At 33.7% G+C, this 24,226-nt stretch overlaps 2 non-coding genes and 1 pseudogene across 3 annotated transcripts; all 3 read right to left on the minus strand.

The window, feature by feature from the left end:
- Positions 1–441: 441 nt before the first annotated feature.
- On the minus strand, positions 442–513 carry TRNAP-UGG (transfer RNA proline (anticodon UGG)). Its single transcript has one exon. It is a non-coding gene; the product is annotated as a tRNA-Pro (tRNA).
- Positions 514–3,209: 2,696 nt separating this feature from the next.
- On the minus strand, positions 3,210–3,281 carry TRNAP-UGG (transfer RNA proline (anticodon UGG)). The gene has a single exon. It is a non-coding gene; the product is annotated as a tRNA-Pro (tRNA).
- A 12,225-nt stretch (positions 3,282–15,506) lies between these two features.
- LOC143229974 (microtubule-associated serine/threonine-protein kinase 2-like) lies at positions 15,507–23,799 on the minus strand (annotated as a pseudogene). The gene is made up of 7 exons (XR_013016144.1): positions 23,730–23,799; positions 22,643–22,758; positions 21,541–21,651; positions 19,112–19,339; positions 18,030–18,187; positions 17,327–17,469; positions 15,507–16,675 (listed from the first exon to the last, which is right to left on the minus strand). The product of XR_013016144.1 is annotated as a microtubule-associated serine/threonine-protein kinase 2-like (transcript).
- Between the last annotated feature and the right edge of the window lie 427 nt (positions 23,800–24,226).

Below are 24,226 nucleotides of genomic sequence, written 5' to 3' on the forward strand. Positions count from 1 at the left end.
ACTGTTTCACAGGGCTGCTTTTACACACGTGACACACAGACATTTATGTGTTATTATTTTACATTTTTTCAGTTCATTATCATCGTCGCTGTAATGCGACTTTAATTTCTTCAATCATGTGTGTGTTGTCTTAGAGCAATGCTAGATCGAGGTATCTGCTGAATCCTCGAGAGGTATTGATGTTACGAACGATATTTAGAGCGATGAGTTTTTATTCACGTAAGAGCCCATTTTTGAAGCTGGTGAATTCAGCAGTTTAGGGAAAGGAGATTTTAGGAAATTCTATGGTTCCCCTCGCGGTGTAATGAAAACTTTACACTTCTGCAAATATATAAATTTATGCATGACAAACACAACTAATCTTGGTATATGGATATAAAATAGTGTTAGAATAATACACCTTTTTCACTGCTCAGAAGTATCACTGAAAGTGAGAGAAAAAGGCTCGTCCGGGATTTGAAACCGGGACCTCTCGCACCCAAAGCGAGAATCATACCCCTAGACCAACGAGCCGACTTTCGATAACCATTTGTAAAGTATATGAAAATATCTATTTAGTTTGATGCTACATATATTTCGTCTAAATAAAATAAAGTTGTTCTCTAAGTGTGTTAACAAGCTGTCACCATAAAAACTCTAAAAGTATTACGAAATGGATTATTACCCACAGCCTACACTTGGACTATTCTGTTATCAACGAAGAGTTGGTTTGAGAGTCATATCATAACGCCTCCATGGCTGAAAGGGCGACCATGTTTGGTGCAACCGAAGTTCGAACCTGCGACATTAGGATTTAGAGTCCAATGACCATGCCGAGGCATCTCTTATCAAAATTCTCACGAAATTCTTTACACTTTAAAATTATAAAGATATTTCTCGAGTGACAGATCAAAAGAACGATAATGACGTCACCACGAAATCAATTACTGCAGCAAGAAGGAAACAGTCTTAGAATACCGTTTGCATATTAGAAATTACACAAATTTTACATTATTAGAGGAATAAAACCTCAGGCTGAAAATCGCATCCCTAGAATGTGACATGCAGTTTTAGAAACGTTCAAAAAGTGCCTCGTACCATGGTGGAATGTATCGTTTCGACATTTAGATGCTGATATGAAAGACTGCAATAAAGCTTTCTAGTTTCAAATTGAATGATTCCAGAACGTCCCAAACCAAAAACACAAAAAAAATCCGCTAACATTCGAAGCCTATATTGATAACAGAACATTTGGCCTTGACTTCCGTCAGAGTTTTCCCTTTCTTTTAAAGGTGTTTTTGATAAAGAAATGATGCCTTATAATACGTAATTTATTAATTTTCTCCTCGAGAGTTATCAATCGTGAAACTGTTGGTTCTTTACGTAGGTCAGAGATAAGATTTGTGAGGAAATAAGTCTTGAAGAAACTGCTTCGTATTATGATACAGACGGCGATAAATAGTTAGAATTATGTTCTCTTTGTCACGTAACATATATTTAAGAGCGTAAAAGTGCCACTAACCTGTAAAAGTAGTAGTTCTTCGAATGTCATCTTCATACCTGCTCGTTTATTAGAAATAAGTTTCTCTTTTGAATTACGTATGATTCCTGATGCACCTTTTTCGTCATTGTTATCATGAGTGGAGTTTTAACTCTTAATATTTATTTTACATTGCTAATACACCCAACTTCATTCAACTCGGACAGCTGTAACGATTCGAAATAACAACTCTAAAATCAGGGGTTTCATACTCCTTGATGGAAACGGCTACATGTGGTTTTGCTACAAGAAAAAACACACTCTTAAACTGACAAATAAAGAATTTTAATTTTAATGGTAAAATAAGACACATATAATTAAAGATCCATTAATGGAAAGAAACACTATGTTGCTTTAACAAATGTTCATAAATCCTACAACAGTAAATACATACACAAAATCGTGAAAATACTTCTCGAGATCCTTTACAAACGCCTAACTTTGTGCGACGTACTTACAATACCGAATAATGATTTAGTTCATTCGTCAAATATACGTAATGAACATATCTGAGTCTTGTAATATTACGATGTACAGTGCAAGAAGTGTTTGACGTTTTGTAGCCGTAACGATCACTTTTTTTTTTGCACAACTCTTTTTTTTTTCAATCGCTGTTTCTTTATGGAAATTCAGCGATTGGGATTTTTGAAGAATTTCGTAAAATATGGAAATATATTATTGGTTAAAGTGTGGTAGTTTGAATGAAATTTTCTCCTTTTGTTAATATTAATTAATTTGACTGAACACGTGTTTGTGTTTCCGCTTTAAAGAGGCAGCGTCGTGACTTTCACAGTTAAGTTTGAAAGTGTACTATAAAGAAATGGCATCATAAGTATATTTTTTATCGGCCAGATCTAATACATCTTAAATATTACAGAGGTTAATGAGATCTGAATCAGGGCGAATGACAAGGTGAATGTATATTTTGAAGTATACAACAATTTCCAAATTAACAAAATGGAATTAGTTGTTACTATCTCCTCTTGATGTAGTTGGATTAATATATTAGTTTTTGTTTATGTTATGTTATATTCATTTTGATAAATAATTTAACCACAATAAATTATTTTGCATTTTAATATAAATGAATGATATTCTGACATTGTATTTGCAGGGTTGCGTTAAAGTACGTGACACAGAGACAGTATTGAACTAGTATTTTAAAGGGCCGCTATAGCATACGTGGCACACAGATTGCCTTGAACAAATGTATTACAGGGATGCTGTGACACGTAAGCGGTCTTGAACAACTGTTTCACAGGGCTGCTTTTACACACGTGACACACAGACATTTATGTGTTATTATTTTACATTTTTTCAGTTCATTATCATCGTCGCTGTAATGCGACTTTAATTTCTTCAATCATGTGTGTGTTGTCTTAGAGCAATGCTAGATCGAGGTATCTGCTGAATCCTCGAGAGGTATTGATGTTACGAACGATATTTAGAGCGATGAGTTTTTATTCACGTAAGAGCCCATTTTTGAAGCTGGTGAATTCAGCAGTTTAGGGAAAGGAGATTTTAGGAAATTCTAAGGTTCCACTCGCGGTGTAATGAAAACTTTATACTTCTGCAAATATATAAATTTATGCATGACAAACACAACTAATCTTGGTATATGGATATAAAATAGTGTTAGAATAATACACCTTTTTCACTGCTCAGAAGTATCACTGAAAGTGAGAGAAAAAGGCTCGTCCGGGATTTGAAACCGGGACCTCTCGCACCCAAAGCGAGAATCATACCCCTAGACCAACGAGCCGACTTTCGATAACCATTTGTAAAGTATATGAAAATATCTATTTAGTTTGATGCTACATATATTTCGTCTAAATAAAATAAAGTTGTTCTCTAAGTGTGTTAACAAGCTGTCACCATAAAAACTCTAAAAGTATTACGAAATGGATTATTACCCACAGCCTACACTTGGACTATTCTGTTATCAACGAAGAGTTGGTTTGAGAGTCATATCATAACTCCTCCATGGCTGAAAGGGCGACCATGTTTGGTGCAACCGAAGTTCGAACCTGCGACATTAGGATTTAGAGTCCAATGACCATGCCGAGGCATCTCTTATCAAAATTCTCACGAAATTCTTTACACTTTAAAATTATAAAGATATTTCTCGAGTGACAGATCAAAAGAACGATAATGACGTCACCACGAAATCAATTACTGCAGCAAGAAGGAAACAGTCTTAGAATACCGTTTGCATATTAGAAATTACACAAATTTTACATTATTAGAGGAATAAAACCTCAGGCTGAAAATCACATCCCTAGAATGTGACATGCAGTTTTAGAAACGTTCAAAAGTGCTTCGTACCATGGTGGAATATATCGTTTCGACATTTAGATGCTGATATGAAAGACTGCAATAAAGCTTTCTAGTTTCAAATTGAAAGATTCCAGAACGTCCCAAACCAAAAACACAAAAAAAATCAGCTAACATTCGAAGCCTATATTGAGAACAGAACCTTTGGTCTTGACTTTTGTCAGAATTTTGCCTTTCTTTTAAAGGTGTTTTTGATAAAGAAATGATGCCCTATAATACGTAATTTATTAATTTTCTCCTCGAGAGTTATCAATCGTGAAACTGTTTGTTGTTTACGTAGGTCAGAGATAAGATTTGTGAGGAAATAAGTCTTGAAGAAACTGCTTCGTATTATGATACAGACGGCGATAAATAGTTAGAATTATGTTCTCTTTGTCACGTAACATATATTTAAGAGCGTAAAAGTGCCACTAACCTGTAAAAGTAGTAGTTCTTCGAATGTCATCTTCATACCTGCTCGTTTATTAGAAATAAGTTTCTCTTTTGAATTACGTATGATTCCTGATGCACCTTTTTCGTCATTGTTATCATGAGTGGAGTTTTAACTCTTAATATTTATTTTTACATTGCTAATAGACCCAACTTCATTCAACTCGGACAGCTGTAACGCTTCGGAATGACAACCCTAAAATCAGGGGTTTCATACACCTTGATGGAAACGGCTACATGTGGTTTTGGTACAAGAAAACACACTCTTAAACTGACAAATAAAGAATTTTCATGTTAATGGTAAAAATAAGACACATATAATTAAAGATCCATTAATGGAAAGAAACACTATGTTGCTTTAACAAATGTTCATAAATCCTACAACAGTAAATACATACACAAAATCGTGAAAATACTTCTCGAGATCCTTTTACAAACGCCTAACTTTGTGCGACGTACTTACAATACCGAATAATGATTTAGTTCATTCGTCAAATATACGTAATGAACATATCTGAGTCTTGTAATATTACGATGTACAGTGCAAGAAGTGTTTGACGTTTTATAGCCGTAACGATCACTTTTTTTTTTGCACAACTCTTTTTTTTTTTTCTATCGCTGTTTCTTTATGGAAATTCAGCGATTGGGATTTTTGAAAAATTTCGTAAGATATGGAAATATATTATTGGTTAAAGTGTGGTAGTTTGAATGAAATTTTCTCCTTTTGTTCATATTAATTAATTTGACTAAACACGTGTTTGTGTTTGCGCTTTAAAGAGGCAGCGTCGTGGCTTTCACAGTTAAGTTTGAAAGTGTACTATAAAGAAATGGCATCATAAGTATATTTATATCGTTCCTTGGTGGAATATTTCGTTTTGAAGGTCAAGGAGTTTCAAGGTCGCCGTCAAGCAGAGCAGACGTGCAAGTCAAGAGCTGCGAGACAAGTACATTGAAGACTAGGTATTCGTTGAAGTGCATAAAGTTTTACTCAAAAAGGTTAGCCCTTATCAGGACTAGTAAAACAAGATGAAGCTAAGGAAGATCGTAACGCGTTCCAACGGAAAAGCCCTTTCGAACGAAGAGATAATGTAAATGCTGAACAAAGCAATCGAAGGACCAGTCTCAGAATGACTGAGTAGTTCAACTGAGAGTTCTGAAAGCGAACACTCAGGAGCTGAAGAATCACCGAGACGAGAATTTCAAGAAACAAACAAAAGGAGGCTGAAGAAGAAAAAGGACATGGTAAGTATAGTTTCTGACAATTCTACTAACCTCGACCTTGATGATGCTACTAATAGTACTAAAAATCAAAGTGTTAACAACGTAACCCATGTTAATGACGACAAAGCCACTTGTTCTAACAAAAATAACCTAAATATTAACAACACCACCATCGCCACTATTTCTAAGAACACCACCACTGTCACACAAACACACGATTCTCCTTACTTCAGAATCCCAACTCTGTTCATCGAAGGAGTAAATAACACAACACGCATCCCACAGATTGTCAAACAACTGAGGGCCTATTACCCGGGCATTCAGTTTAAAGACATCAAACGTCTTCCTAATGGAAGAATCATGCTTAAATGTTCTGAACCACAAGAGTTTCACATATTTTGGCCCACTGGCCCAAGGATGCCTTCGGGGTTCAAGCCACTATCACTACACCAAAAACCAACACACCAAAACTAACAGTCATTATCAGAGGTGTCGATTTCGACATCGAAGATCATGAAATCACTGACGAACTAATAACTCAAGGCTTCGACATTGTATCATCAAACAGAATTATTTCATTCAGAACGAAACAAAAAACGCCACTGATCAAGGTAACCGTCAACAAAAAAGACGATCAGGACAAATTATTAAAAAACGGTTGCTTTTTATTTTTCAAAAAACACACGACCGAACCGGAAAAAAACCACCAAAAACCCATTATCCAATGCTACAAATGTCAACGGTTCCGACACACAAAAACTAATTGTATGGCCAAGGACAGGTGTGTTAGATGTGGCGGATCTCACGAGGTCGCTCAGTGTCCTAACGAGCGTAACCAAGTGAGATGCGCCAACTGTCAGAACCCCACGCAGCCAGTTACAGAGGCTGCCCCAAATACGCAACAGATTCCTTTTCAAAACCACGAACAATAATAATCAAAACCACGGCACCCACATCACCAAACAACCTTTACTATAAACTCCAGCTGACTCGCAAATCAAACACTCTCAACCTCAACCAACACGTACTTACGCGGACGTAACACGCCCGAAAACAACACAAGCATTCAACCTCACAGATTTCACCACAAACTTGCTAGCAATGCTGATAGAATTGAGTGATCTCCCCTCATTCGAATCGAGGCACGAGTCACTCAAGGCTGTTTGCAGCTTTGCAAGTTATTATTTTAACCTTCCTCACCTCAAACCACACCATCTTTCACTCAAAATTCATGCAATGGAAATAAAACAACACATTAAAATCTTACACATCAACTGCCAAGGAAATCTCAAAGACAAAAGGATAGAAATATACAACATAAACAAACATATAAACGCCAACATAATCATCGTTTCAGAAACACTTTGCACAGAGAAACAAAACACCACAATCCCCGGATTTATCACACACAGCATACCTCACTCAGAAAACAACAGAGGTATAATAGCTTACTTTAGTACGAAAATATCGCATTTAATCTCGATAGAAGATTCCTTTAAATCTAACATTAATGAGACCATTTTTTGTAATATACACTTTAACAACCGGCTAACTATTCCGATTCTAGCCATATATTGCTCACCAACCAAAGATATCGACATTAACTTCCTTCAAAAAATGTGTTAATCGTAAACCCAAACCAATTATTATTGGAGATTTTAATTCACCGCACACAGAATTAAGGGGTAACAGAGACACACGCAGAGGATCGTGCATAAAAAAATTTTATCTCTAGCAATAAAATGCACCTAATTAATGACAATACACCTACACACTTCTCAGCCGCTAACGGTTCATACGATGTACTCGATTTCATCATCGCACCCAAGAACATGGTTAACAGAATATCTAACTTTAAAGTGCATGATGAAATCACCAGTGATCACTTCCCCATGTCATGTATGATTCACCCGCGCCACCCTGCTGTGGCGTACGTGACTCCTTCCGCATACACCTACACTGAAACAGACTGGCTCACTTTTAATGCCTCTCTGGACTCATACCTACCCCATCCAATCGAACATGTAAATAACAAAACAGAACTAGACAACTATGTTGATCAAATTACAGAAGCCATAAAGAAAGCCATAAAAAACACAATTCCTAAATCAAAAATAAAACAATCACTTATTCAATGGACTCTAACACCTGAAATTCACGCACTAATAATCAAACGCAGACAATTAAGACGAACACACTACGTCACACGCGATCCACACATTAAAACAGAAATCAATAGAACAAATACAAAAATTAAACAAGAAATTAAAAAAGTCAGAGAAAACAATTGGCATAACTTCTGTAAAAACTTAGAAAAACCAAGAACAATCCAAAAGAATTCTGGAAAAAATTCAAGAGTATTGCTTCAGACAAAAACACAAATCACATGCTACAACATATCACACACAACAATAAAATCGCAAGGACGGACAAGAGAAAGCTGAATTAGCTGACTATTACAAATCCTCTTTTAGCGATTTAAACTCAGTAGATTTCGACACACAACACCATGTCAACAACTTCATAAATACAAACCAAGCTTCATTCTCACCAGGATTCCCTGGCGAGACACTAGAAGCATACTCATGTTCAATCAATAGAAAAATAACCATAACCGAACTAAAATTAATATCAAAACTTGAAGAACACTTCCCCGGACATCACCAAATACCAAATATTATTCTGAAAAAAGTTCCACTCTCCTACTACAACACCTCACAAACATCATGAACATTTCACTAGCGACCGGATATTACCCTGACACGTGGAGAAAAGCCATCATAACAACGATCCCCAAGAAACAAACTAATAGAACAAATCCAGATAATTTCCGCCCCATCAGTCTGTTAAGCTGCCTTGGCAAATTGATGGAGAGAATTATCTCCAACCGTCTCCTCCATTTTTGCGAATCAAACAACATTCTTCCAGAATCTCAAAATGCCTCCAGAAAAAATAGACAAACAACAGATCACCTCACACGACTCACCGAATCAATCTACAAGGCTTACAACAACAATCAAGTAACCATCGGGGTATTCCTGGATGTCAAAAAAGCATTCGACAACGCCATCATATACAAACTAAATCACCTACAAATAAATCCCACGATAGTCAAATGGATTTCAAATTTCTTAACCAATAGAACAGCACAAGTAAAGTCAATAAAACTATATCCAAATTACTTAATATAACGGCAGGAGTGCCCCAAGGATCAGTCCTCTCTCCACTTCTATACATAATTTTCGTCAGTGACATACCTTTTCCAAATCTAACATACACACACAATTCACAATACGCAGACGACATCGCAATCTGGAGCACCTCCAGAAACCCAGTAATGGCCATGTCTCGCGTACAAGAATCATTTAACAACGTCTAAATATGGAGCAACAAGTGGAGAGTCGTGTTAAATCCAACAAAAACACAAGCAATCACCTTCTATAGAAAACTAAAGCAAAGAAAAAATCTAGAAAAAATAAAACTATCACTTGAAAACACAACCATTAACATGAGCAAAAACATCACATTCCTTGGCGTTACTTTCGACACAAAACTAACATGGAAAAAACACATAAACAATATACACTCATCAATCAGAAAAAGGATTTCATATCTATAGACTATAACTGGTAAACAATCGAAATGCGCACCGAACACCATTATACAAATATACAAGGCTTACATCTGTCCACTAATAGAGTACGGATGTCAAGTAACATACAATATGTCAAACAACACACTCCAGAAAATCCAAGTGCAACAAAACAGAATATTAAAATCTGCATTCAGCCTACCATTATTTACGCAAACAAATTATCTAGACCAAATTAGTAATTTACCAACTATAAGAGATAGAATAACAGAACTATCTCTCAAATATTATCAAAAAGCAGAAAATAGAAACAAACTAACGGCATCACTACACAAATTATCAAGTGCACCAACAAAATACATATCACCTTACAACACATTTCAAGAATAACAATCCACTCAACAAAGAATCTAAATAACTAAAATCCATGTCATTAACATGAATTCCTTTTTTTTTCAGATACAGGGCACACGACAGGCAAAACTTTCGGCGTCTGTCCTGTGAAAGTGGGTTTTCTCGGGCACTCCGTTTCCCCACATCAAAATCTTTAGGCATTGGATTTCTAGATCCCAGCCCAGGCAACTCTTTTGCCAGACCCTGAATCGTGCCGTTTGATTTGATCTGGATTTGAATGAATTATATTCATGTTCACATCTGCTCAAATTCTTCCTTTCGGAACAGGTCCTGGCCTTTCTTTCCGCTGCTGCCTTTGCCTCCACCCAAGACAACATTTAAGAGACATCCTCCACCCAAAAAGTCAAGAATAATAACAATAATTAATTTATTAAATAAAATAAAAAACCAACAAAAAACTACCACTTAATCTTAATAACAATCCACGAGAGGGAACGAAGAGGAACCACAACGTTCCGGAACATCCCGGTTGGGGAGAGAAGTCTTCTGATTCTCTCTAAACTGAACCCCTGCCACGTTAGTTTATCGTTCGTAACATCAATACCTCTCGGTGGACTCAGCAGATACCTCGATCTAGCATTGCTCTAAGACAACACACACACCCGTTCCTAACATTAATGAAGAAATTAAAGTCGCATTACAGCGACGATGATAATGAACTGAAAAAATGTAAAATAATAACACATAAATGTCTGTGTGTCACGTGTGTAAAAGCAGCCCTAGGAAACAATAGTTCAAGACCGCTTACGTGTCACAGCATCCCTGTAATACATTTGTTCAAGGCAATCTGTTTGCCACGTATGCTATAGCGGCCCTGTAAAATACTAGTTCAATACTGTCTCTGTGTCACGTACTTTAACGCAACCCTGCAAGTACAATGTCAGAATATCATTCATTTATATTAAAATGCAAAATAATTTATTGTGCTTAAATTATTTATCAAAATGAATATAACATAACATAAACAAAACTAATATATTAGTCCAACTACATCAAGATGAGATAGTAACAACTAATTCCATTTTGTTAATTAAATTGTTGTATACTTCAAAATATACATTCACCTTGTCATTCGCCCTGATTCAGATCTCATTAACCTCTGTAATATTTAAGGTGTATTAGATCTGACCGATAAAAATATACTTATGATGCCATTTCTTTATAGTACACTTTCAAACTTAACTGTGAAAGCCACGACGCTGCCTCGTTAAAGCAGAAACAGAAACACGTGTTTAGTCAAATTAATTAATATTAACAAAAGGAGAAAATTTCATTCAAACTACCACACTTTAACCAATAATATATTTCCATATCTTACGAAATTCTTCAAAAATCCCAATCGCTGAATTTCCATAAAGAAACAGCGATAGAAAAAAAAGAGTTGTGCAAAAAAAGAAAGTGTACGTTACAGCTACAAAACGTCAAACTCTTCTTGCACTGTACATCGTAATATTACAAGACTCAGATATGTTCATAACGTATATTTGACGAATGAACTAAATCATTATTCGGTATTGTAAGTACGTCGCACAAAGTTAGGCGTTTGTAAAAGGATCTCGAGAAGTATTTTCACGATTTTGTGTATGTATGTACTGTTGTAGGATTTATGAACAGTTGTTAAAGCAACATAGTGTTTCTTTCCATTGATGGATCTTTAATGGATGTCTTTAATTATATGTGTCTTATTTTTACCATTAAAATGGATCTTTAAATATTCTTATTTTTACCATTAACATGAAAATTATTTATTTGTCTGTTGAAGACTGTGTTTTTCTTGTAGCAAAACCAGATGGAGCCTTTTCCATCAAGGAGTATCAAACCCCTGGTTTTATGGTTGGCATTCCGAAGCGTTACAGCTGTCCGAGTTGAATGAAGTTGGGTCTATTAGCAATGTAAAAATAAATACTAAGAGTTAAAACTCCACTCATGATAACAATGACGAAAAAGGTGCATCAGGAATCATACGTAATTCAAAAGAGAAACTTATTTCTAATAAACGAGCAGGTATGAAAATGACATTCGAAGAACTACTACTTTTATATGTGTGTGGCACTTTCACGTTCTTAAATATATGTTACGTGACAAAGAGAACGTAATTCTTACTATTTATTGTCGTCTGTATCATAATACGAAGCAGTTTCTTCAAGCCTTATTTCCTCACAAATCTTATCTCTGACCTACGTAAACAACCAACAGTTTCACGATTGATAACTCTCGAGGAGAAAATTAATAATTTACGTATTATAGGGCCTCATTTCTTTATCAAAACACCTTTAAAAGAAAGGCAAAACTGACGGAAGTCAAGGCGAAAGGTTCTGTTCTCAATATAGGCTTCGAATGTTAGCGGAGTTTTTTTGTGTTTTTGGTTTGGGACGTTCTGGAATCATTCAATTTGAAACTAGAAAGCTTTATTGCAGTCTTTCATATCAGCATCTAAATGTCGAAACGATATATTCCACCATGGTACGAGGCACTTTTTGAACGTTTCTAAAACTGCATGTCACATTCTAGGGATGTGATTTTCAGCGTGAGGTTTTATTCCTCTGATAATGTAAAATATGTGTAATTTCTAATATGCAAATCGTATTCTAAAACTGTTTCCTTCTTGCTGCAGTAATTGATTTCGTGGTGACGTCATTATCGTTCTCTTGATCTGTCACTCGAGAAATATCTTTATAATTTTAAAGTGTAAAGGAATTTCGTGAGAATTTTGATAAGAGATGCCTCGGCATGGTCATTGGACTCTAAATCCGAATGTCGCAGGTTCGAACCTCGGTTGCACCCAACATTGTCCCTCTTTCAGCCATGGAGGCGTTATAATATGACTATCAAACCAACTATTCATTGATAAGAGATTGATTCACGGCCCAAGTGTAGGCCTTGGGTAATGACCCATTTCGTAATACTTTTAGAGTTTTTAAGGTGACAGCTTGTTAATACACTTAGAGAACAACTTTATTTTACTTAGACGAAATATATGTAGCATCAAACTAAATAGATATTTTCATATACCTTACAAAGGGATTTCGAAAATTGGCTCGTTGGTGTAGGGATATGATTCTCGATTTGGGTGCGAGAGGTCCCGAGTTGAAATCCCGGACGAACCCTTTTCTCTCACTTTCAGTAATACTTCTGAGCACTGAAAAAGGTGTGTTATTCTTACACTATTTTATATCCATATACCAAGATTGGTTGTGTTTGTCATGCATAAATTTATATATTTGCAGAAATGTAAAGTTTTCATTACACCGCGAGGGGAACCATAGAATTTCCTTAAACCTCCTTCCCCTAAACTGCTGAATTCACCAGCTTCAAAATGGGCTCTTACGTAAATGAAAACTAAACGCTCTAAATATCGTTCGTAATTTCAATACCTCTCGTGGACTCAGCAGATACCCCGATCTTGCATTGCTTTAAGACAACACATACATCCGTTCCTAACATCATTGTAGAAATCAAAGTCGCATTACAGCGACGATGATAATAAACTGAAAAAAAATGTAAAATAATAACACATAAATGTCTGTGTGTCAAAGCAGCCCTGGGAAATAGTACTTCAAGACCGCTTACGTGTCACAGCATCCCTGTAATACATTTGTTCAAGGCTGTCTGTGTGCCACGTATGCCAGAGCGGCCCTGTAAAATACTAGTTCAAGACTGTCTCTGTGTCACGTATTTTATAACAACCCTGCAAGTACAATATCAGAATATCATTCAATTATATTAAAATGCAAAATAATTTATTGTGGTTTATTTATTTATCAAAATGAATATAACATAACATAAACAAAATTAATACATTTATCCAACTACATCTAGATGAGATACTAACAACTAATTCGATTTTGTTTATTTGGAAATTCTTGTATACTTCAAAATATACATTCACCCTGTCATTCGCCTTGATTGAGATCTCATTAATCTCTGTAATATTTAAGGTGTATTAGATTTTCTGATATAAATATACTTATGATGCCATTTCTTTATAGTACACTTTCAAACTTAACTGTAAAAGCCACGACGCTGCCTCTTTGGAGAGGAAACACAAAACGTGTTTAGTCAAATTAATTAATATTAACACCGATTGCAGACGCAACATTTAACATTTATTTACGTAGGATCCCGTAAATAAAGAATCTAATTTTCTAAATACTCTGCTCGTCATGGCCAGGTAGGTTAAGATACTCTGCTCGTCATTTTTTATTATTAATTTGGGGACACGGGTTCGAATTACCGTCATACTAAAGAGGGATAATCTCACTATTCGTTATTAAAGATTATCCCAAGAGTCTGCGGTGGGTGTTGATTAGTGCTTACTATTTTCTAGTCTTACACTGCTTATTTAGAGATGGCTTGCGCTTATAGACTTCGTGTAGCTTTTCGCGAAATTCACAATAAACTAAAACATAATTGACAGGTTTGTCATTGATTCCAGTTGACAAGTTCTTTTCCAATTCTGTTTTCTTATGAATACTTTATACATATTTGTATTGAAGTGACTGGTTGAATAAACTTGCTGGCTATGAGGGACCGTAGTTTCTTGGCGTCATTTTCAGTGTAGATTGATGGAATGAGACAAAAAATAAAAATCTTGTTAAAGGGTGCATACATTAGAGAAATTTTGAGTACGTTAATCGGCAGAAAAAGTTTCACCAAATTCAATTTCCTTTCGTGATAAACATGAATGGTAGTAATTAGTATTGTTTTATTTTGCCTTTTTATAACATTAACAAGTTTGGCTTAGACTATGTCGGAACTTATGTACCGAATCTGTCTTTAATAGAATAATTGTTGTACCATTTTATAAGATACCCATATTTGATGTCAAATTGTTTTTGTGTAGTTGATATTTTAATAACTTGGTAACTTAAATCCTGCTTCTTGTTCCCCACCATCACCTGTGTGCTTATAACTCTAACAATTAGGTTTTGATGCCCACGGTGAAAGGAACACTTATATTCCGTTCTGTAGCTTTTAGTTTGACAATAAACAAACAGAGTGCTTTCCGTCATGGTTTAATAGTCTTCTCTATCAAAATTTTTCTTTTTTCTACAATACGGAATCAATTTGAACATAATATGTGTTCGTACTTTACGTGTGTGTGCTAATTTGTGTTATAACCAATGCCATCTATTGGAAGTTTTCTTGGCAATGTCTAAACGTTTTGATAGATGACAACTGTTACGCCAACACTCTCACCTCTTCTCAGAAGTTTGGTATTATGATTTACTGGAACATGTGATGACATTATAGGTTTAAAATGTGAAAAACTTCAGCACACTGTCACCAATTACAGTGTTTCTTTTAACTGAGTTCATATATATTTTGTCCACAGAGTGCTTTTTAAATAGTTTGTAATTTGTTCATATTCCTCAGCTGTGTTACTCCGGATATTTTCAAGTCTCGTAAACCGAACTGGACTCATTTTTTACTTGTGAAATGAGATTTTATGGAAATATTTTCTTAAATAATAAAAGGTTAACAGTTTGATTTAATTCCAAAGCTGGATTTGAGAGAAATGTGAAAAATTCATCTTTGCTTTTCGACAAATGCATCTTGATCATTTGAGCTGCATGAAAAGTTTCTTCTCTGCTTGCTGCCATTTGAATGGTTGTAAATAATAGTTACAATATTAACTACTAGAGAACAGCACAATTTCAATTATAAAAATAAAAATTGAAAAACATTTTCTTTAGGGATAAACGCATGGAATTGAAGAAGGATAAATCTCTTGGATTCTATGTATTATTTTCAATATAATGATTTTTTTTCCGGAACCGAATTACATGTTCATTTCTGTAAAGTATGTGTTAAAATGTACTTTAAATGTTTGTTAATGAATTTTAATATGCATGGATGTATTAGAACATTGTGCATTTATATCAGCTAATAAACCGACTAAATTGCAAGAAAAACGTCATCTAGTGGGGCAGCAATGAGTTTTCACATTTACAACTACAAATTAAGTGTTACGATATCATAGATGGACACAGCAGATTACCAGATATAGCTTTATTATAATAGAGGCACGTTATCATCAGCATAATCTTTTATTCTTCTTTAGAATACTTCAAAAGTAGTGTCTATAAAAAATGAAATAGGGTTGTTTCATACGTTTACATCAAAACATTGTTCATTCATTATGAAAACTTTCAAAATATTTTTTTTTGCATCACTGAAAACAAGTTCACTCTCACTTGTCCTCAAACAATATCATCTTTGGTGCCATGAAGGCAACCACTCACATTACATTTTTAATACCTTTATTACAGTTTCCACACTTTGGGAAATAAAAAAAAAAGGTTTGGTACTTTTAAATATTAGGGAAACCAAATAACTGCTTATTCACCATAGGGAGGAATAAAATTTTTTACCCTTGGTGTATAAGATGCAGGGGGGTTTGAGATCCCTTTTCTTGGAAACAAAGTGTGTCTTATACACCAAAATATATGCCATTTGTGTTGCTGCCGGTTGACAATTATGTAGCATCTTTTAAGTTTTTCTTTGAATTGTGAAAGTCAGTGAAATGACTAAATATTACTGTTTGACGACCTAAACTTTAATAAGTTAAATTTCTCATAACCTTCTGCTTGTATACACAAGTTAATTGCTCACCGTTAATAGTAAGACAAATCAAGAAATCACTGGACTGACAAAGAGTAATGTAGAAAATTAGTTTCTGTAACTGTAAAGTATTATTAAAGTTAAAAATAACGATAAACATCCCTTTATTTTTATTTTTCTCAGTGTAGCAGTTATTCATGTCAACTAATATTCTGGTGATCATTACAATACCAGTTGGAATAATCAACGACAACCCAGAAGCTGAAGTTGACTTGATGATTGGATGAGTTTTTTGTTGAGACCCACAGGGAGACAATGGTGTTGAAGAAATTGGTATTTTGGCAGAAAGAGTAAGTGGAGAAACTAATTTTCTAGGCCTGACAGTCCTTTTCTGTTGCTTTTGATCTGCATCTTCATTGACTGTTGACAATTCTTTGTAATCTGGAGGTGTTGCCACTAAAGGTCTGTTGCCCTCCATGCTGATTGAGAAGTGTGGAAGAAACTCTTTCATATCTGCCTGCTGGTGTGTCTGAACATTGGGTGAAAGTTCTTCCAAATCTGTTTGAGAGGACTCCAGAACATTCTGTGTTCCTGGATGGATTCTAGTATATACATTATTCAGTTTATATATAATTCCTATAGATTTTCTTGCCATATCAAAACAAAATATATACCACAAACATAAGCTATGCTTTATAAAAAAAAGGTAACTCATCAACCTTATTTTAATTATTTTTATTTTCATGGATGGATATTAAGATAAAGAAATAATCAGATGAGATCTTTTTAGCAAATCACAAGCTATGTCATCAAACAATGCAAAATACAACATGATACAGTGTCCTCATACTTGAGAATGGTTGCTCAGTTGATTGAAACATTGTACCTATTCCAAAAACAATCTTACTTATTGCAAAAGTTGTAACTTGCAATTAAAATAATACTTATAATCAGCACGTGTGCTTAAGATGAAAACTATTAGAAAGTAACTTAGTTTTAATACAAAATGCCAAAATAAGAGGGTATATTTAAGGAGGGAGGAACAATATAGAACACCGTGACTTTTATCAGAATGAGTGGAGCAACTTACAACCACTTCTCACTATTATACAGCAGTGGTGAACAAATCACATATCATAAAAACTGTAAAAGTACTGAACTCTTCTGTTATGTTTTAATAGATAGAGCCAGTTCAGAGAATTAAATCCAGAAGGCACGTTAATTAACTGTGGAAAGTTAAAAGTACTACTTACGAATCTTGAATTGAAACAGATTTTTTTTTAATTTCAGGTGTCTTGCACAGACTACTTCCTTGGGAACTGGAACTGTCAGAATGATCTGAAGGACAGGAATTTAAACTATCCGAGGAGTGTTGAGTTGATTCTGCTTTCAAAACCTGAAAGAAACAATTACAATAACATGAAGAAAAGAAATATTATACATTAGAAATGAATGATTTAGCTAATAAGTAATCACACCATGAAGAAGTAGCTTTGAATGAAAATGATAAAGACAGTTTTAAGCATATGGTGATGAGAAGTATTTTTTCTAACTAATAAAATAACATGAAGTCTTCTTTATATTTTTTCTAAGTTCTCAAGACATTTGGTATAATTTTTAAGAGTTTCTGGTTATTCTGATAAATTTTTTTATTTGATAGTTTTAAGTATTATTTTATTACAATTCACAGCTTTCACAGTAAGGTTGTTTTTTAGAAAATGTACATTTTGAGCTATAAATTGTAATGTTATTTTTTGTTTCAGTTCCAAACTCAGATTAAACAAAACGTTAATTACAATTCTGATAGAATGAACTGTATTTAGACATCTATATATGAACTTGCATTTTTTTCAAAGGTGACAAAAATCCATAATAAATGGTAATAAAACAGTGCATTAGTCTTGTGTAACAAGCAGAAATAACTCCAAACATCTAAAGTGCTCTGAATTATCTAACCTTTATAAAGTTCTCTTCTTCTAATTCCTTCTCAACACGAGAATAAACCTTACGGTAACGGGGAGAGCAGGATGAAAAATTGCTAAATATAAAGCTTTCATCAGCATTTTCCAGTGACTTGGAGCCTTCAACATCGTGACGGTATCGATCAGATCTTGCTAAAATGAGACAGAATGAACAATTTTACCAAGGATATATCAAAATTTACAATAAAAAAACATTTATAATTATTTGTTAAAAACATGCCCTAATGAAATATTTCCAAATTTTTAAAGATGCAAATTCCATCAGACATTGCATATTAAAATAAGACATTTTCATTTGCACAACAAAGATACTCTGCAGAAGGTTCACTCCAAGTTTCAATCCATGTCACGCAGTAGTTCTTGTTTCAAGCTATACAAAAAAACATAGAAAATGTTCATTTTAAATAACGAATTTGGGCACTTTAGGTTTAAATGCTTGTATCCATGCACCATACCACACCCTTTATGTGATGATATGCTTCACTTACTACTACTTCTCAGTTATAATTTAAGATCCAGTTGTCCATTTTGAGTAAGGCAACACCAGAGCTCATTTTGAGATTTTGAGAACTACAAAATTGGCCAATTTTGATTTTCAAACATGCAACACACAGTAGGACCATTTGACACTAATTAGAGCTGGGCTATGCTAACTTGTCTTCACACAGTTAACTCCTCATATGGTTTATATTGCATGCTGTGATTGATTCTGTTGAGCAGTCATAATTGGACTGAGGTTCCACGTACGTTATATAAACAGTATAAAAATCCATGTTCCTACAATCTAACCAGAGTTTTGTGAGGAAGACAGGAATTAACTGCACATCAATACATGAATAGGTCTTTGGTATCATGGGTAACTGAAGAGCCCTTACAGAAAAAAAGGTATTTTTTTTGCATAACTTTTGATGTTGGCCCTTTTTTTTTTTTCTTATCATTGGAAACAAACCCTCTTTCATTCCTGATGAAGAAAGGAAAATAGTTGTAAAACCCTAGATTTTCAGATGAGTCTTTTCATCTCACTTGTCACAACAACCAAATCAAAACATTTCTTACTGTCAAAATAACTCGTGTCTTCTTCATCTTCCAGCTGAGGAATAAACTCATATTTCTGACGTAGCAGAGATTCCCAATTCAGAGATGCAAAGAATGCATGATCTTTCACTTCGTGGGCGCCACCAGTCCCGAGCCGATCAAATGGATTCGGCCTCAAAAGTAGAGTGATCAATTTTTTTGCATCTTCAGCCACAAGCCAATCATTTTCATAAGGCCACTCAATTTCATCTTAAAAGAAAAATATTATCATTTATTTCAAACCTCATTCTCAACACTATTTTAAATTATTGTACTTAGTTAGACTCTCTCTCTATACTATAACAAAAGCAATCTAGTCTTTTTCTTTGAAAATCAAAATGGTATGCACATTAACATTTTATACAATAGTCATGTGGGCTTCAGAGTTGTACTTTCCTTCACATCTGCTTTCAACACCAAAGCAACCCAGAAAACAGATGTGAAAGAAGCTTCAGAGAAAAATGGCATCAAAAGAAAAAATGTTGTATGCATAATTTTGTGTACTGACCTATTTTTCAGAAAACAAAATCAATAATCACTAACTGCTGTTTGGGTCCATATATTGAATAACTATGTTTTTGTTTTTTACAACACTCAGTGTAAAGAACAGACCAGAAAATGGGTGTGATCATTTATTATGTAAAACATAACACATACAACCCTGTAAATAACACTGTCATAGAACCACAAGCAGTTTGGTGTACATAAATATCATAGAAAACTATGTTCAAAACACCAATGGATGTCCAATGCCCATCAGTAGTTCTAGGGTTAAAAAGCTTCAGTGTATTTTGCAAAACAAATTGAATTTAGATATATAAACAAGAAGCTGCAGCAATGAATACACTTTGTACATATAACACTGACGTACAGCCAATTAGCAAAACTATATACTGACACACACACATTTTATGACAACGTATGATGTGGATATTACAGTAATTATCAATTTTTGTCACATTATCAGATCATTATTACCAACTTCTATGTATGTTATGGTTATTACAATAATAAATCTTGTTAAACTTTATAAACACACTATAAAAATACCTCCAAACAAATTTCTCAGATACCACTACTCTATGAAGCCTAGTTTGTTTTTACCTTGCATTTTATTTGTTTTGAAATTAAGCACAAAGCTACACAATGGATTATCTGTGCTCTGCCTACCATGGGTATCAAAAACTGGCTTCTAATGTCGTAAGTCTGCAGACATACTGCTGTGCCACTCGGGAGCTTTTCTTTGAGTGGGAAAGTAGGGATTTGCACTAACCGACTAAAGAGCTCATTGATAAATCAGTTAGCAAATATCACTCATCGCCCAGCTCTGGATTACAGTGTATTTGTTATTTGTACATCATAACCAGTGCTAACATAAATTAATAAATTAGGATGGTTCTCACGTTATCACCGTATATTACCTAAATATATATATTCTGCGTGTATATTTATTTGGGGTATCTAAACAAGATAAGTGCCTTGTTTGGTTTTCATGTGCAAACAAACTGTTTATATTTCACCATGAAATTAGGCCTACATTGTTTATTTGTTTTGTTCTTCCAAGAAGCACTTGTGCAGCGGAAGTAGCAAATAAAAACATAGATTTGACCTCTGTGGCATCTTTTCTTCACTGAACGTCAAAGGTAGATACTAAATTGCATTAAACTTTACTAACATCACGTACAGGTATGTGACAATTTAGAACTGCACATTAAAGTATGTTTACTACCATGAGAAAACAGAGAAACATATGATGATGATATCTATGAGACAAATGATTAAAATACATAATATACAACACAGGAGGAAGGAGAATAACAAGAATATAAATATGTCTCTACCACAAATATTACAGAAACTTATGGTTACAACACAAATGTTTAAATAATTATTTCTATGCTTCTCTATATTTTCTACAACTACAGTGTTTCAGCAGTAAGGGTTATAAAACCGAAATTTTAATCTTTACTATTTGACTAATGCGAGTTCAACCAAAATACCCCAACTTTATTAAACATTGACTGTTTTCAGTTACATTCCCAGACCCTACTGTATGAATAATATGTTCAACTGAAGTTTCTTTGAGTTCATGATTTGTGAATCCCATATTATCTTATTACCAAAGAGCATTAACAACATAAGTATTATTTTATTAACAAAAATTAAGTCTCAATTTATAATTTTCACCAGAGCATTATTATTATTTCTTAAATGAACATTCATAAATACAAACTTAAACCAACAATTATAAGGGTAGTTACGATAAAACCCCAGAATAACACTGACACTTCGGGTTGAGCTTTTAAACTAGTGTAGCTACAGTATGCAAACCTGTAATAGTTATACATGTATACTTGCATACACAGATATATTCATTATTATGGTATTAGGTATTACATATACACAAGTACCATTAATAACGTGGGCAAAAAGTTCTTCTGGAGTATCTCCAAAGAAGGGAACACAGCCAATAAGAAATACATATAAAATAATTCCCATGGACCACCAATCAACAGGTTTACCTGTTAAATAAAGAAAGAAATGGGAGTTAGATATTAAAGATATTTTTTAATAAAACCCATCATGCAGGTTCTGTATGATACAATCTTTAAACTACATGTATTACAGAACAGACACAGAAAGTACAATAACTAACCCATTAATACTCAGAAATTTTTAACAGCTAGGTTAATAAATCACCCCTCATCAGTTTTAAATAGAGGGAAAGGGGGGACAAGTGAAAGATCTTTTTTTTCTTGTTAGAATGGAAGATATCCATATAAACAAATATGTTTACTAGAAAGTGTAGTTAATGATTTATCTGAAAATTATCTATCTTTAAAGTGGGTATATGTAAATGTAAATATATGTTTACTTTAAGAGAAGAAAATTATAAAATGTACACTTGCAAACATTAGGATGTATCTTATACTTATGAAATGTTGCATTATCCAAACTCAGAAGTTGTGGTAAAAAAGTTTAAAAGTTCAATAGTGATTTCTTTTCTAAATCTTTCTCCCTCCTTCTCGTAGAAAAAAAACAAAATTAGAATTAAGGTGAAGTATAGAAATAAAAACAGATTGTTTTTCTTGTAACTGGTCAAAAAAGAAACAAAACTACAATTTTGAAAACATTTTGCACGTGTAGAAAGTTATTGGAAAAAAAGAATACAAATTAGGATAAATAAATACTTAATTTTAAAGAAGAACACTGAATGATCATAAATATCTCACAGTAAGAATGAAGAACAAATAATTTTGTTTCTTCCTTATGCTTGTGATTATCTTATTTTAAATCTAAGGTAAGTATAATCAACTTCCACACTATTTATTGATGTATTCTCATTTCTATTAAAGAATAAAAAGAAAGCACATATTTATAATACAACAAACTTCATCTAGAAAATCTTAAGTATTGTAACAAATTTTCTGATACATGAATAAATATTTTGTAAATTATAAGTCCAACAACATACAAGGTGGTCTTCTCAGTTGAGAAACATGCACCACTTACCATAACCCTGCAAAAAATTACTTCTGGTGCTATGTACTCTGGAGTTCCATAAACTTGTTTGTCATTAAATTGTTTAGTTTCCCGATCCAAGTATCCTTCATGCATGTTGGTAGCCACTGTAAGGAAAACACAGCTAAATGTTGAAGCATTTTACTACATTCCTATGCTCTAAGAGAATCCATAGTCAGCTAGTCCTATTGGCTGGCCATCACTTTCTCAATTAAGGTCTTTTCATATTTCAGAAACTTAAATTTATTTTTGTAGCATGTTGAAAGATAAACCCCATTAAATTCATTTGTGAACAATTTGGTTGAATTGCAGAAAGTTAAAAATAAATCAACTGAGCTCTGAAACCTTCATAAGCTTGTGTTCTAATGTAGATAAATTCCTCACACACTACATTTGGCTCAAGTAAAGTGAGTATCAAGGCACTAAAGAAATAATGTCCTATTTTAATAGTGTTAACAGGCACTAAAACAATGTTCTATTGTAACAGTGTTAACAGGACTAAATAAATGTTCTATTGTAACAGTGTTAACAGGACTAAAGAAATGTTCTATTGTAACAGTGTTAATAGGCACTAAAAACGATGTTCTATTGTAACAGTGTTAACAGGACTAAAGAAATGTTCTATTGTAACAGTGTTAACAGGCACTAAAGAAATGTTCTATTGTTAACCATGTTAATTTGTTGCACAGAAATTAATGAAAACTTGGAAACAAATGTATGAATACTTCCAAACTGGTATCAGTCCATATTAATTCTTTTTGGAACCTACTACCTCCATAAAGTAATGCCACTCCTCCTCCATAAAAGATGTATTTACTTATATGCAGATTATCAAAATGTCTACCAACATATACAGCAGTAAAGTAGAAGTATCATGAATATTTGTTTATGGTGAATATGAAGACCAGTGTTTGGTGTCACTCAACCATTTGTTTGAACACCAATTCCACGTGTGTCTTAATAATAATAATAATAATAAAATAAAAAATATGCAGAGACATACAGTGTAAACAGACACTAATTACTTTCCCAATAAGTTTTATTATAGTTTAAATTTCACAAATCTTAAGGTACTTACAGTTCATTAAGCCAATCTTTGATGATCCAAAATCTGTCAGTTTAATGTGTCCCATTGCTGTAATAAGGAAAGTGAAAAAACAACATATATTTTACACACATATATTAGAAAATATAGCTAAAAAGCAAAATGCTGGATAGTTCCTGCTATATTCTAACTGGATCCAATTATGATGCAGATGATTAGATGAACTATTTATAATTTTCTGAATTAAAACACTTCTAAACAAATTATTATTATAATATAATAAATTTATCCATGCTGGTTGACTTGAAATTAATTCTCAGATCATTTTAATTTAAGAAACAAACATAGAAAGATATACATTGATGGCCAAAATCTTAAGGCCAATGAACATAAAGAAAAACTATGCATTTTGCATTGTTAGACTCAACCACTCATTTGAGTAGAGCTTCAAAAGATGGCAATAAGAAAAGGGAAAATAAAAATTAGAAACGTTTTTTAGCATTTAATAGGGAAAATGTGAACACTATAAA

Source organism: Tachypleus tridentatus, chromosome 1, assembly GCF_004210375.1.
Source record: "Tachypleus tridentatus isolate NWPU-2018 chromosome 1, ASM421037v1, whole genome shotgun sequence".
Taxonomy (NCBI): Eukaryota; Metazoa; Arthropoda; class Merostomata; order Xiphosura; family Limulidae; genus Tachypleus; species Tachypleus tridentatus.